The following is a 15,290-nucleotide window of genomic DNA, read 5'->3' on the forward strand; positions in this document are numbered from 1 at the left end:
TGGGTCACGCACCTTGAAGACATAATCCTAAATGTGTATGCACTTAACGACAAAGCTTCAAAATACATGAACCCAAAACTGACAGAACTGAAAGGAGAAACAGATAAGTCCTAAACTGAAGTTGGAGACTTCAACACTCTTTTCTCAGTAATAGATACAACTAGTTGATCCCCCCAATAAAAATCTATAAAGATATAGAGAAATTGAACAACAGCATCAACCAACTACATTTAACTGACATTTATACAACACTCCACCCAACAATAGCAAAATACACATCCTTTCGAGGTACACATGAAATACTCACCAAGACAGACAATATCTCTTGGGTGTATCTCCTGGGTCATAAACACCTTAACAAATTTAAAAGAATTGAAATCATACAAAGTATGCTCTCTTAACATAATAGAATTAAACTAGAAATGATCAAACAAGATAACAGAAAAATTACCGAACATTTGGAAACTTAACTACATACTTCAATACAATCCATGGGTCAAACAGGAAGTCTCAAGGGAATTAGGAAATACTTTGAACTGAATGAAAATGAAAATACAATATTTCAAAATTTATGATAGGCAGCTAAAAGCAGCACTCTGAGGGAAATTTACAGTTGTTATAGACTAAACATTTGTATCCTCCCCCCACCAAATTTTTATTTTGAAACTTAATCCCCAATGTGAGTGTATTTCGAAGTTGGGCCTCTGAGAGGTGATTAGGTCCTGAGGGTAGAGCCCTCATGAATGACATTAGCATCCTTATTTTAAAACATCCCAGAAAGGATACAGCAAGAAGGCCACCTTACGAAGTAGGAGACTAGCCCTCAACAGACACTGAATCTGCCAGCATCTCTATTTTAGACTTCCCAGCCTCCAGAAATGTAAGAAATAAATTTCAGTTGTTTACAAGCCACCCAGTCTATAGTAGTTTATTACAGCAGCTCAAACAGACTAAGAGAATAATATTAAATACCTACATTATAAAAGAAAGGTCTCAAATCAATGACCCCAAGCTTCCATCTTAAGACACTAGAAAAAGAAAAAAATAAACCCAAGTCAAGCAGAAGGAGGGAAATAATAAAATTAAGAGCAGAAATCCAGGGACTTCCCTGGTGGTGCAGTGGTTAAGAATCCACCTGCCAATTCAGTGACACGGGTTCGAGCCACGGTCTGGGAAGATCCCACATGCCGCAGAGCAACTAAGCCTGTGTGCCACAACTATTGAGCCTGTGCTCTAGAGCCCGTGCTCTGCAACAAGAGGAGCCAACACAATGAGAAGCCCACGCACCACAACAAAGAGTAGCCCTGCTCGCCGCAACTACAGAAAGCCGGCGCACAGCAATGAAGACCCAACGCAGCCAAAATAATAATAATAATAATAATAATAAATAAAAAGAGCAGAAATCCATGTAACTGAAAACAGAAAAACAGAGGAAAATCGATGAAACCAAAAGCTGGTTTTATTAAAATTAAGAAATCTATCAAGATTATTAAAGAAAAAAGAGAGGAGACACAAAATATCAAGAATAAGAGAGGTGGGCTTCCCTGGTGGCGCAGTGGTTGAGAGTCCGCCTGCCGATGCAGGGGACACGGGTTCGTGCCCTGGTCCAGGAAGATCCCACATGCCGCGGAGCGGCTGGGCCCGTGAGCCATGGCCGCTGAGCCTGCGCGTCCGGAGCCTGTGCTCCGCAACGGGAGGGGCCACAACAGTGAGAGGCCCGCGTACCGCAAAAAAAAAAAAAAAAAAAAAAAAGTAAGAATAAGAGAGGATATCACTATATACACAGAAAGCATTAGAATGATAATAAAGGATAGTACAAACAATTCTACAAACATAAATTCAATGATTTAGTGAAAAGGATCAATTCCTTGGAATTACGCAAAGTCACCCAAGATGAAACATAACCTGAACAGATCTATAACTATAAAAATAAACTGAAGGGCTTCAGTGGTGAAGAATCCGCCTGCCAATGCAGGGGACATGGGTTCAAGACCTGGTCCGGGAAGATTCCACATGCCCCAGAGCAACTAAGCCCGTGTGCCACAACTACTGAGCCTAGGCTATTGAGCCCACGAGCCACAACCACTGAGCCCGTGCACCGAGAGCCCGTGGTCTGCAACAAGAGAAGCCACCACAATGAGAAGCCCAAGCACCACAACGAAGAGTAGCCCCCGCTCGCCGCAACTAGAGAAAGCTCACGTGCAGCAACGAAGACCGAATGCAGCCAAAAATAAAGAAAGAAAGAAAGAAGAACCGTCCAGGCCCAGGTTTCACTAGCAAATTCTTTAGAAGAAGATGGCCACCAATTCTACACAATTTGTTACAGAAAACAAAAAAAATTGGTACAACATACCAGAGTTTATAGAGCTGCAGGCCACTAGCCACATGTAGCTACTGAGTGCTTGAAGTGGAACTACAGCCACACGTTGAAATGATACTATTTGGGCTATACCAAGTTAAATAAAATGTAGTATTAAATGCTCTTTAAAGTCTTAGTAAGACTTAGGTCAGATAAAGTCTGCTTTCCTATTCACTTCTGATTTCTAAATACAAAAGACAACTGTAAAACTAAAAAAGGAAAAAATGACTTTGAAGTGGCTACTAAGCCAAAGCCTGACCCACTGTAGAATTCAGTTACTTTCAAGACCATCTCAAAACAAAGTACAAGCAAAACTCTTAGAAATCATAAGAGGAAACTGGAAGGACATTGATCACTACCAAGTAAAATCCAGAGGCTCAAAGCATTCCTACCTGGAGCCAAATGTCTGACATTGACATTCTCTCTGTAAAGAAAGGAAACCATAAGCTCTTTAAAGTTAAAAGGAGAAAAATTGGGCTTCCCTGGTGGCGCAGTGGTTGAAAGTCCGCCTGCCGATGCAGGGGACACAGGTTCGTGCCCCGGTCCGGGAAGATCCCACATGCTGCGGAGCAGCTGGGCCCGTGAGCCATGGCTGCTGAGCCTGGCGTCCAGGGCCTGTTCTCCGCAACGGGAGAGGCCACAACAGTGAGAGGCCCGCGTACCCCAAAAAAAAAAAAAAAAAAAAAAAAAAAGGAGAAAAATTAAGAGGGTTTTTTAAAAAGGCATTTTGTTTTTCAAGATAAAGATTACAGAATGAACCAATTTCTAAGTGATAAATATCTTTGCCATTCCAAGGAAAAACTCATTAGAGCACTGTGTGGCTAATGTCAAAGCATCATTACAGGAAGAGAATGGAATTTGCTTTTCAGTAAAAAGATACCCTCTTCAAAAATTCCTACAGTTAACTGCAAGACTAACAGGAGGTATGTATGTATGTATGTATGTATGTATGTATGTATGTATTTATTTATGGCTGTGTTGGGTCTTCGTTTCTGTGCGAGGGATTTCTCTAGTTGCGGCAAGTGGGGGCCACTCTTCATCGCAGTGTGCGGGCCTCTCATGTTGTGGAGCACAGGCTCCAGACGCGCAGACTCAGTAGTTGTGGCTCACAGGTCTAGTTGCTCCGTGGCATGTGGGATCTTCCCAGACCAGAGCTCAAACCTGTGTCCCCTTGCATCGGCAGGCAGATTCTCAACCACTGAGCCACCAGGGAAGCCCCTAATAGGAGGTTTTTAAAAATAAAATAACAGCTACATTTCGAGCAATAATTAAGGAATATAAACTGCATCATAAAAATTAAAATATCAGGGCTTCCCTGGTGGTGCAGTGGTTGAGAGTCCGCCTGCCGATGCAGGGGACACGGGTTCGTGCTCCGGTCCAGGAAGATCCCGCATGCCACGGAGCGGCTGGGCCCGTGAGCCATGGCCGCTGAGGCGGCGCATCCGGAGCCTGTGCTCCGCAACGGGAGAGGCCACAACAACAGTGAGAGGCCCGCACACCACAAAAAAAAAAAAAAAAAAAAAAATTAAAATATCAGATAAAGCTTAAAAGCCCTATACTTCAATTACTTTAGACACTAATCACCATTCTGTTAAAATAAAATAACCACATATTTTTCAGTAGTTATATAGCCCCACACCCCCAGTTTTGCTTTCTGTAGTTTCAATTACCCAAGGCCAACTTCAATCTGAAAATACTAAATGGAAAATTCCAGAAATACACAATTCATAAGTTTTAAGCTGCACACCATTCTAAGTGGTGTGATGAAATCTCATGCCTTCCCACTCCATCCCACCCAGAACCCCCAACCATCGACATCATCTGCTCCTGACATCCAACCATTCACATTGTCATGGCTTGATGATCCAGGATCACCCAAAGCAAATGATCCTCCTTGTAGGTATTTTATCATCTCACATCATCACAAGAAGGGTGATTACAAACAATAAAATATTTTGAGAGAGAGAGACAGAAGGAGAGAGGGAGAGAGACCACATTCACATAACTCTTATTACAGCATACTGTTATAACTGTTCTATTTTATTATTAGTTAATCTCTTATTGTGCTTGATTTATAAATTAAACTTTATCATAGGTATGTATGTACAGGAAAAACCACAGTATATATGGGGTTCAGCACTATCCGTGGTTTCAGGCATCCACTGGGGGTCTTGGAATGTTCCCCCAAGGACAAGAGGGGGACTACTGTACTGATAAATTAGATATTCACCATGATTTGAATAGGAAGCAATTATGCTTGCTTCCTGATTTGTAAGAGACATGCTGTGGTCTGAATGATTCAGTGGCAAGGGTACACAAGGGCACTTATTAAAAATTCCCATCACATAACAATTCAGTAAAACCTTAAGAATTACTCATCTGAAACAATTTCAGCATACATGTAAACATTTTTGTGACCGGGAAATGGACATATCTCCTCCATTGTGAGTCTTACTTTTCACCTCATTTTTAATATTTCTGAAATCAAAATGTATCATATGATCAAATATGTTCATTTAATATGACAATGCTCTTCCCTTCTCCTCACAAGAAAAGTAGTCATTAAACCAATGATGCACATTAAAATTACTGTCACATAAGTGAGGAGGGGGAAGATGGTGGAAGAGTAAGACGCGGAGATCACCTTCCTCCCCACAGATACATCAGAAATACCTCTACACGTGGAACAACTCCTACAGAACACCCACTGAACGCTGGCAGAAGACCTCAGACCTCCCAAAAGGCAAGAAACTCCCCCACGAACCTGGGTAGGGCAAAATAAAAAAGAATAAACAGAGACAAAAGAATATGGACAGGACCAACATGAGCGGGAGGGAGCTGTGAAGGAGGAAAGGTTTCCACACACTAGGAACCCCTTCACGGGCGGAGACTGCGGGTGGCAGAGGGGGGAAGTTTCGGAGCCACGGAGGAGAGCACAGCAACAGGGGTGCGGAGGGCAAAGCAGGGAGATTCCCGCAGAGGACCGGTGCTGACCAGCACTCACTGGCCCGAGAGGCTTGTCTGCTCATCTGCTGGGGCGGGCGAGGCTGGGAGCTGAGGCTTGGGCTTCGGTTGGATGCAGGAAGAGGACTGGAGTTGGCGGCGTGAGCACAGCCTAAAGGTGTTAGTGCACCACGCCTAGCCAGGAGGGAGTCCGGGAAAAAGTCTGGACCTGCCGAAGAGGCAAGAGACTTTTTCTTCCCTCTTTGTTTCCTGGTGCATGAGAAGAGGGGATTAAGAGCGCTGCTTAAAGGAGCTCCAGAGACGGGCGTGAGCCGCGGCTATCAGTGCGGAACCCAGAGCCAGGCATGAGACGCTAAGGCCACTGCTGCCACCACCAAGAAACCTGTGTGCGAGCACAGGTCACTATCCACACCTCCCCTCCCGGGAGCCTGTGCAGCCCGCCACTGCCAGGGTCCCGTGATCCAGGGACAACTTCCCCGGGAGAACGCGCGGCGCGACTCAGGCAAGGCAATGTCACGCCGGGCTCTGCCGCAGCAGGCTCGCCCTGCATCCGTGCCCCTCCCTCCCCCCAGCCTGAGTGAGCCAGAGCCCCCTAATCAGCTGCTCCTTTAACCCCGTCCTGTCTGAGCGAAGAACAGACGCCCTCCAGTGACCTACACGCAGAGGCAGGGCCAAATCCAAAGCTGAACCCCAGGACCTGTGCGAACAAAGAAGAGAAAGGGAAATTTCTCCCAGCAGCCTCAGGAGCAGCGGATTAAATCTCCACAATCAACTTGATGTACCCTGCAACGGTGGAATACGTGAATAGACAACGAATCATCCCAAATTGAGGAGGTGGACATTGAGAGCAAGATACATTAATTTTTCCCCCTTTCCTCTTTTTGTGAGTCTGTATGTGTATGCTTCTGTGTGAGATTTTGTCTGCATAGCTTTGCTTTCACCATTTGTCCTAGGGTTCTGTCCGTCCGTTTCTGTTTTGTTCTGTTTTTAATAAAAAAATTTTTTTCTTAATAATTATTCTATTTTAATAACTTTATTTTATTTTACTTTATTTTATCCTCTTTCTTTCTTTCTACTTTTTCTCCCTTTTATTCTGAGCGTGTGGATGAAAGGCTCTTGGTGCTGCAGCCAGGAGTCAGTGCTGTGCCTCTGACGTGGGAGAGCCAACTTCAGGACACTGGTCCACAAGAGACCTCCCAGCTCCACGTAATATCAAAGGGCGAAAATCTCCCAGAGATCTCCATCTCAATGCCAACACTCAGCTTCACTCAATGACCAGCAAGCAACAGTGCTGGACACCCTATGCCAAACAACTAGCAAGACAGGAACACAACCCCACTCATTAGCAGAGAGGCTGCCTAAAATCATAATAAGGCCACAGACACCCCAAAACACACCACCAGACGTGGACCTGCCCACCAGAAAGACAAGATCCAGCCTCATCCACCAGAACACAGGCACCAGTCCCCTCCACCAGTAAGCCTACACAACCCACTGAACCAACTTTAGCCAGTGGGGACAGACACCAAAAACAATGGGAACTACGAACCTGCAGCCTGCAAAAAGGAGACCCCAAACACAGTAAGATAAGCAAAATGAGAAGACAGAAAAACACACAGCAGATGAAGGAGCAAGATAAAAACCCGCCAGACCTAACAAATGAAGAGGACATAGGCAGTCTACCTGAAAAAGAATTCAGAATAATGATAGTAAAGATGATCCAAAATCTTGGAAATAGAATAGAAAAAATGCAAGAAACATTTAACAAGGACCTAGAAGAACTAAAGATGAAACAAGCAACGATGAACAACACAATAAATGAAATTAAAAATACTCTAGAAGGGATCAATACCAGAATAAATGAGGCAGAAGAATGGATAAGTGACCTGGAAGATAAAATACTGGAAATAACTACTGAAGAGCAGAATAAAGAGAAAAGAATGAAAAGAACTGAGGACAGTCTCAGAGACCTCTGGGACAACGTTAAACGCACCATTATTCGAATTATAGGGGTCCCAGAATAAGAAGAGAAAAAGAAAGGGACTGAGAAAATACTTGAAGAGATTATACTTGAAAACTTCCCTAATATGGGAAATGAAGTAAGTCCAGCAAGCACAGAGTCCCATACGGGATAAATCCAAGGAGAAACACGCCAAGACACATATTAATCAAACTATCAAAAATTAAATACAAAGATAACATATTAAAAGCAGCAAGGGAAAAACAACAAATAACACACAAGGGAATCCCCATAAAGTTAACAGCTGATCTTTCAGCAGAAACTCTGCAAGCCAGAAGGGAGTGGCAGGACAGGACATATTTAAAGTGATGAAGGAGAAAAACCTACAACCAAGATTACTCTACCCAGCAAGGATCTCATTCAGATTTTATGGAGAAATTAAAACCTTTACAGACAAGCAAAACCTGAGAGAGTTCAGCACCACAAAACCAGCTTTACAACAAATGCCAAAGGAACTTCTCTAGGCAAGAAACACAAAAGAAGGAAAAGACCTACAATAACAAACACAAAACAATTAAGAAAATGGGAATAGGAACATACGTATCGATAATTACCTTAAATGTAAATGGATTAAATGCTCCCATCAAAAGACATAGACTGGCTGAATGGATACAAAAACAAGACCCATATATATGCTGTCTACAAGAGACCCACTTCAGACCTAGGGACACATACAGACTGAAAGTGAGGGGATGGAAGAAGATATTCCATGCAAATGGAAATCAGAAGAAAGCTGGAGTAGCAATTCTCATATCAGACAAAATAGACTTTAAAATAAAGACTATTACAAGAGGGCTTCCCTGGTGGTGCAGTGGTTGAGAGTCCGCCTGCCAATGCAGGGGACATGGGTTAGTGCCCTGGTCTGGGAAGATCCCACATGCCACAGAGCAGCTGGGCGCGTGAGCCATGGCCGCTGAGCCTGCGCGTCCGGAGCCTGTGCTCTGCAACGGGAGAGGCCAAAAGTGAGAGGCCCGCGTACCGCCAAAAAAAAAAAAGACTATTACAAAAGACAAAGAAGGACACCACATAATGATCAAGGGATCAATCCAAGAAGATATAACAATTGTAAATATTTATGCACACAACATAGGAGCACCTCAATACATAAGGCAAATACTAACAGTCATAAAAGGGGAAATCGACAGTAACACATTCATAGTAGGGGACTTTAACACCTCACTTTAACCAATGGACAGATCACCCAAAATGAAAATAAATAAGGAAACACAAGCTTTAAATGATACATTAAACAATATGGACTTAATTGATATTTATAGGACATTCCATCCAAAAACAACAGAATACACATTTTTCTCAAGTGCTCATGGAACATTCTCCAGGATAGATCATATGTTGAGTCACAAATCAAGCCTTGGTAAATTTAAGAAAATTGAAATTGTATCAACTATCTTTTACGACCACAACACTATGAGACTAGATATCAATTACAGGAAAAGATCTGTAAAAAATACAAACACATGGAGGCTAAACAATACACTACTTAATAACAAAGTGATCACTGAAGAAATCAAAGAGGAAATCAAAAAATACCTAGAAACAAATGACAATGGAGACACGACAACCCAAAACCTATGGGATGCAGCAAAGGCAGTTCTAAGAGGGAAGTTTATAGCAGTACAATCCTACATTAAGAAACAGGAAACATCTTGAATAAATAACTTAACCTTGCACCTAAAGCAATTAGAGAAAGAAGAACAAAAAACCCCCAAAGTTAGCAGAAGGAAAGAAATAATAAAGATCAGATCAGAAATAAAAGAAAAAGAAATGAAGGAAACAATAGCAAAGATCAGTAAAACTAAAAGCTGATTCTTTGAGAAGATAAACAAAATTGATTAACCATTAGCCAGACTCCTCAAGAAAAAAAGGGAGAAGACTCAAATCAATAGAATTAGAAATGAAAAAAGAGAAGTTACAACTGCCACTGCAGAAATACAAGAGATCATAAGAGATTACTACAAGCAACTCTAGGCCAATAAAATGGACAACCGGGAAGAAATGGGCAAATTCTTAGAAATGCACAAACTGCCAAGACTGAATCAGGAAGAAATAGAAAATATGAAAAGACCAATCACAAGCACTGAAATTTAAACTGTGATTAAAAATCTTCCAACAGGGCTTCCCTGGTGGCACAGTGGTTAAGAATCCGCCTGCCAATCCAGGAGACACGGGTTCAAGCCCTGGTCTGGGAAGATCCCACATGCTGCGGAGCAGCTAGGCCCGTGCGCAACAGCTGCTGAGCCTGTGCTCTAGAGCCCGTGTGCCACAGCTACTGAAGCCCATGTGCCTAGAGCCTGTGCTCTGCAGCAAGAGAAGCCATCGCAATGAGAGGCCCGTGCACTGCAACGAAGAGTAGCCCCCACTCACCGCAACTAGAGAAAGCCCGTGCACAGCAACAAAAGACCCAACACAGCCTAAATAAATAAATAAATAATAAAATAAATAATTAAAAAAAAAATCTTTCAACAAACAAAAGCCCAGGACCAGATGGCTTCACAGGCGAATTCTATCAAACATTTAGAGAAGAGCTAACACCTATCCTTCTCAAACTCTTCCAAAATATAGCAGAGAAAGGAACACTCCCAAACTCATTCTACGAGGCCACCATCACCCTGATACCAAAACCAGACAAAGATGTCAAAAAGAAAGAAAACTACAGGCCAATATCACTGATGAACACAGATGCAAAAATCCTCAACAAAATACTAGCAAACAGAATCCAACAGCACATTAAAAGGATCATACACCATGATCAAGTGGGGTTTATTTCAGGAATGCATGGATTCTTCAATATACGCAAATCAATCAACGTGATACACCATATTAACAAACTGAAGGAGAAAAACCATATGATCATCTCAATAGATGCAGAGAAAGCTTTCGACAAAATTCAACACCCATTTATGATAAAAACCCTACAGACGGCTTCCCTGGTGGCGCAGTGGTTGAGAGTCCGCCTGCCAATGCAGGGGACATGGGTTCGTGCCCCAGTCCGGGAAGATCCCACATGCCGCGGAATGGCTGGGTCTGTGAGCCATGGCCACTGAGCCTGCGCGTCCAGAGCCTGTGCTCCGCAATGGGAGAGGCCACAACAGTGAGAGGCGCGTGTACCGGGGGAAAAAAAAAAAAAAAAAAACCCTACAGAAAGTAGGCATAGAGGGAACTTTCCTCAACATAATAAAGGCCATATATGACAAACCCACAGCCAACATCGTCCTCAATGGTGAAAAACTGAAACCATTTCCACTAAGATCAGGAACAAGACAAGGTGGCTCACTCTCACCACTCTTATTCAACATAGTTTTGGAAGTTTTAGCCACAGCAATCAGAGAAGAAAAGGAAATAAAAGGAATCCAAATTGGAAAAGAAGAAGTTAAGCTGTCACTGTTTGCAGATGACATGATACTATACACAGAGAATCCTAAAGATGCTACCAGAAAACTACTAGAGCTAATCAATGAATTTGGTAAAGTAGCAGGATACAAAATTAATGCACAGAAATCTCTGGCATTCCTATACACTAATGATGAAAAATCTGAAAGTGAGATTAAGAAAACACTCCCATTTACCACTGCAACAAAAAGAATAAAATATCTAAGAATAAACCTACCTAAGGAGACAAAAAACCTGTATGCAGAAAATTATAAGACACTGATGAAAGAAATTAAAGGTGATACAAATAGATGGAGAGATATACCATGTTCTTGGATTGGAAGAATCAACATTGTGAAAATGACTATACTACCCAAAGCAATATACAGATTCAATGCAATCCCTACCACTGGCATTTTTCTCAGAAATAGAACAAAAAAATTCACAATTTGTATGGAAACACTAAAGACCCTGAACAGCCAAAGCAATCTTGAGAACGAAAAACAGAGCTGGAGGAATCAGGCCTCCTGACTTCAGACTATACTACAAACTACAGTAATTAAGACAGTATGGTACTGGCACAAAAACAGAAAGATAGATCAATGGAACAGGATAGAAAGCCCAGAGATAAACCCACGCACATATGGTCACCTTATCATTGATAAAGGAGGCAGAAATGTACAGTGGAGAAAGGACAGCCTCTTCAATAAGTGGTGCTGGGAAAACTGGACAGGTACATGTAAAAGTATGAGATTAGAACACTCCCTAACACCATACATAAAAATAAGCTCAAAATGGATTAAAGACCTAAATGTAAGGCCAGAAACTATCGAACTCTTAGAGGAAAACATAGGCAGCACACTCTATGACATAAATCACAGCAAGATCCTTTTTGACCCACCTCCTAGAGAAATGGAAATTTAAAAAAAAATAAACAAATGGGACCTAATGAAACTTCAAAGCTTTTGCACCGCAAAGGAAACCATAAACAAGACCAAAAGACAACCCTCAGAATGGGAGAAAATATTTGCATATGAAGCAACTGACAAAGGATTAATCTCCAAAATTTACAAGCAGCTCATGTAGCTCAATAACAAGAAAACAAACAACCCAATCCAAAAATGGGCAGAAGACCTAAATGGACATTTCTCCAAAGAAGATATACAGATTGCCAACAAACACATGAAAGAATGCTCAACATCATTAATCATTAGAGAAATGCAAATCAAAACTACAATGAGATATCATCTCACACCAGTCAGAATGGACATCAAAAAATCTAGAAACAATAAATGCTGGAGAGGGTGTGGAGAAAAGGGAACGCTCTTGCACTGCTGGTGGGAATGTGAATTGGTACAGCCACTATGAAGATACAGTATGGAGTTTCCTTAAAAAACTACAAATAGAACTACCATATGACCCAGCAATCCCACTACTGGGCATATACCCTGAGAAAACCACAAATTCAAAGAGTCATGTACCAAAATGTTCATTGCAGCTCTATTTGCAATAGCCAGGAGTTGGAAGCAACCTAAGTGTCCACCAACAGATGAATGGATAAAGAAGATGTGGCACATATATAAAATGGAACATTACTCAGCCATAAAAAAAAACGAAATTGAATTATTTGTAGTGAGGTGGATGGACCTAGAGTCTGTCATACAGAGTGAAGTAAGTCAGAAAGAAAGAGACAAATACCGTATGCTAACACATATATATGGAATGTAAGGGGAAAAAATGTCATGAAGAACGTAGGCGTAAGACAGGAATAAAGACACAGACCTACTAGAGAATGGACCTGAGGATATGGGGAGGGGGAAGAGTAAGCTGTGACAAAGTGAGAGAGTGGCATGGACATATATACACTACCAAACATAAAATAGATAGCTAGTGGGAAGCAGCTGCATAGCACAGGGAGATCAGCTCAGTGCTTTGTGACCACCTAGAGGGGTGGGATAGGGAGTGTGGGAGGGAGGGAGACGCAAGAGGGAAGAGATATGGGAACATATGTATATGTATAACTGATTCACTTTGTTATAAAGCAAAAACTAACACACCACTGTAAAGCAATTATACTCCAGTCAACATGTTAAAAAAAAAAATCAAAGAAGTGCAGGAAGTTTTATGTGTTTATGTTTCACTATGATAGGGATATACTCTCTACGTAACGAAATACTTTTTTAACTAGATTCTACCTAAGCTATAGCCCTTACCAATGCATACACACACAAAAGTTAAGAATTATATATATATATTTTTCTTGGATGTGGGCAAATCTCACTTTAATTCCAAATGGCTTCATTTACAGCACATTCAATAATGAACAAGCAGGAGAGGTGTGACTTTTGAACATATGAATATATAAAAGTCCCTTGAAATTCAGGTAGTCAAGATAAGGGCATTTCACAAGGAAAGCACCCCCGCCACCTCCCATTTTTCTGAAGACTGTTTTACACTCATTTTAAAAGATGATGAGACATACTCAGAAGTTCAAAGTAGTAGGATGTGCCTTGCAGGGAGAGAAGAAAACCTTTTTTCAGATTGTTGGGTAAATACATATCAGCAATTCCACTAGACAAAGGCTGATGGATGTCCTCCCTGAGTCAGGCTAGGGCAGAACTCTTAGTGAAAGGGGGCTCTGAGCAGGGAAGGGAAACTGGGAGAAAGGGAGAACCAGATACCACACAGTATCAACCAGTTCCCCTCTAACACGCCATGCCGTGACCCCAGACATGGGTGTACAAGAGCAGCCACCGGGGTGGCGACTGACTGTCCTCACTGTCAGGAATCGACAAAGGGCTTCAATTTGGCCCATGGACAAAATCCTTGACCAGCAAACTCAAATTGTCACTGAATTTAAATCATAAAGGATCTAAGGAAATACTTGTTTTATGTATATGTATATATGGACTACTTACACGATTAACATTCCTCTTCTCCTAAGGTTTGTTCTATAAACTGGAATGGCCTAAGCATCATATAATTTTGATTTTATTTTACGTGTTCAAAAGAGAAAGGAGGGAACGGAGAGAAAAGTGTCATAAATTCTTCAACTCTGGGGCTCAGCACGTACAACAGCCTCCTCAGACAAAAGGTTCATCCGGATTGTTGGGTAGTTTCAATGCTGAGACTAGGGGAGCCCACCGCAACCCCCACAGAAAGAATTCTACAGTTACTCTATCACGGTGCTCTAGCTAAAGAATAGGTTTCAAACTACAGAGAGTTTCAACTTAACATCTAAAATTTTAAACTATAGCATTTCAGCAAAAAATAAGCTCAGAAGCTCATCTCAGAAGTAAAATTAAAGACCTATTGCCCTGATGTATGAAAGTCAAGCTGTCACTCTCAGCTACACCCTACTTCCAGGCTTAGGCAGACACATAAGGTGGTGGCGGCTCCTTGGCGGTGCCATTCACAGTGGCATCGTTGTACAGGGGTGCATAGCACCGTAGTGTCATTGCTGGTAACAGAGGCCAGGACATCGGAGGAGTTCCTGCCACTGATGAATCGGTAGCAGTTCCAAACACAGCTAATCAAGTACCCCTTAAAAGTAAAGATAATGCTGATAAACAGAATAATAATAAAGACCAAACAAGGTAGGAGTCACTGACACGCTATCATCTTCGTAAAGAAAATCAGGAGGCAGCTGTCGTATGTATTCCTGGATGGAGTCTGGATAAACAAGCACAATGACTGCAACCAAGGTGTTCAGGGAAAAATCAAAGACCTGGTAACAGGAGAATGGGATGATCCAGGCCACGTGTTGCCTGTATCCTCCATAAGTAGCCACCGCACAGATCAGGATCATGAGAAGAGAAATTGCAATAGCAGTGCACATGCTGGCAACATCCATGAACTCAAAGTCACCTCCGAGTTCAAAACTTGAAAAGTGATACTGATCTGGATCAGCCAGGGCGCTCAACAGAAGCAGCAGTACCACGGCATTGATGATGAGGTACCAGACGCCAAGCAGGATGGAGCCGGTGCAGACATGGCAGCACAGGCAGCAGCGGTGGGAGTAGAACCGCGTCCAGGGGGCCACCATCTTCATCACTCAGGCCGCTGGCACAGCAGTGCGAGCACGCACCCAAGTTTGCGGGAGCTTCAGCCGCATTGGACCGAGCCCGCCGCGCGCCTGCTGCCGGCTCCTCAGCCACTCCTGCTTGCGCTCCCAGCCCCGCTCGCTGCCCGCCAGCCCTTGCCCCGCGACTCCCCCGAGAGATCTGAGCAGTTGCCTCCAAGAATTATATTTTTTTAAAAAGCAATTATGCTTACGTATTTATTTTTTAAATGGTCAGTGGTTTTACAACTATTTATTTTCTGTTTAACAATAAGTACATGGATATTAATAAATAATTAAATTTGGTTAAAAATTTTTAAGGAACTGTCGATCCTTAAATTCAGAATCCTTGGAACCTAACATTCCAGATCAAAGACATTTCCGTTATCAAAACGGCTCTGGCTACCATAAGAAAAAACATGCTGCTTTGAAATTATATTTTTGCACTTCCACTAAACCCTTAGATATATATTTGGTCTACTGAGAAATAATACAAT

The 15,290-nt window shown here is 42.3% G+C and overlaps 1 protein-coding gene and 1 pseudogene across 2 annotated transcripts in view; both read right to left on the reverse strand.

The window, feature by feature from the left end:
• Positions 1-15,290, reverse strand: part of ILRUN (inflammation and lipid regulator with UBA-like and NBR1-like domains) — a 123,817-nt gene that overhangs the window by 49,998 nt on the left and 58,529 nt on the right. The window lies entirely within an intron of this gene.
• LOC116761907 lies at positions 13,187-14,784 on the reverse strand (annotated as a pseudogene).

Source organism: Phocoena sinus, chromosome 11, assembly GCF_008692025.1.
Source record: "Phocoena sinus isolate mPhoSin1 chromosome 11, mPhoSin1.pri, whole genome shotgun sequence".
Taxonomy (NCBI): Eukaryota; Metazoa; Chordata; class Mammalia; order Artiodactyla; family Phocoenidae; genus Phocoena; species Phocoena sinus.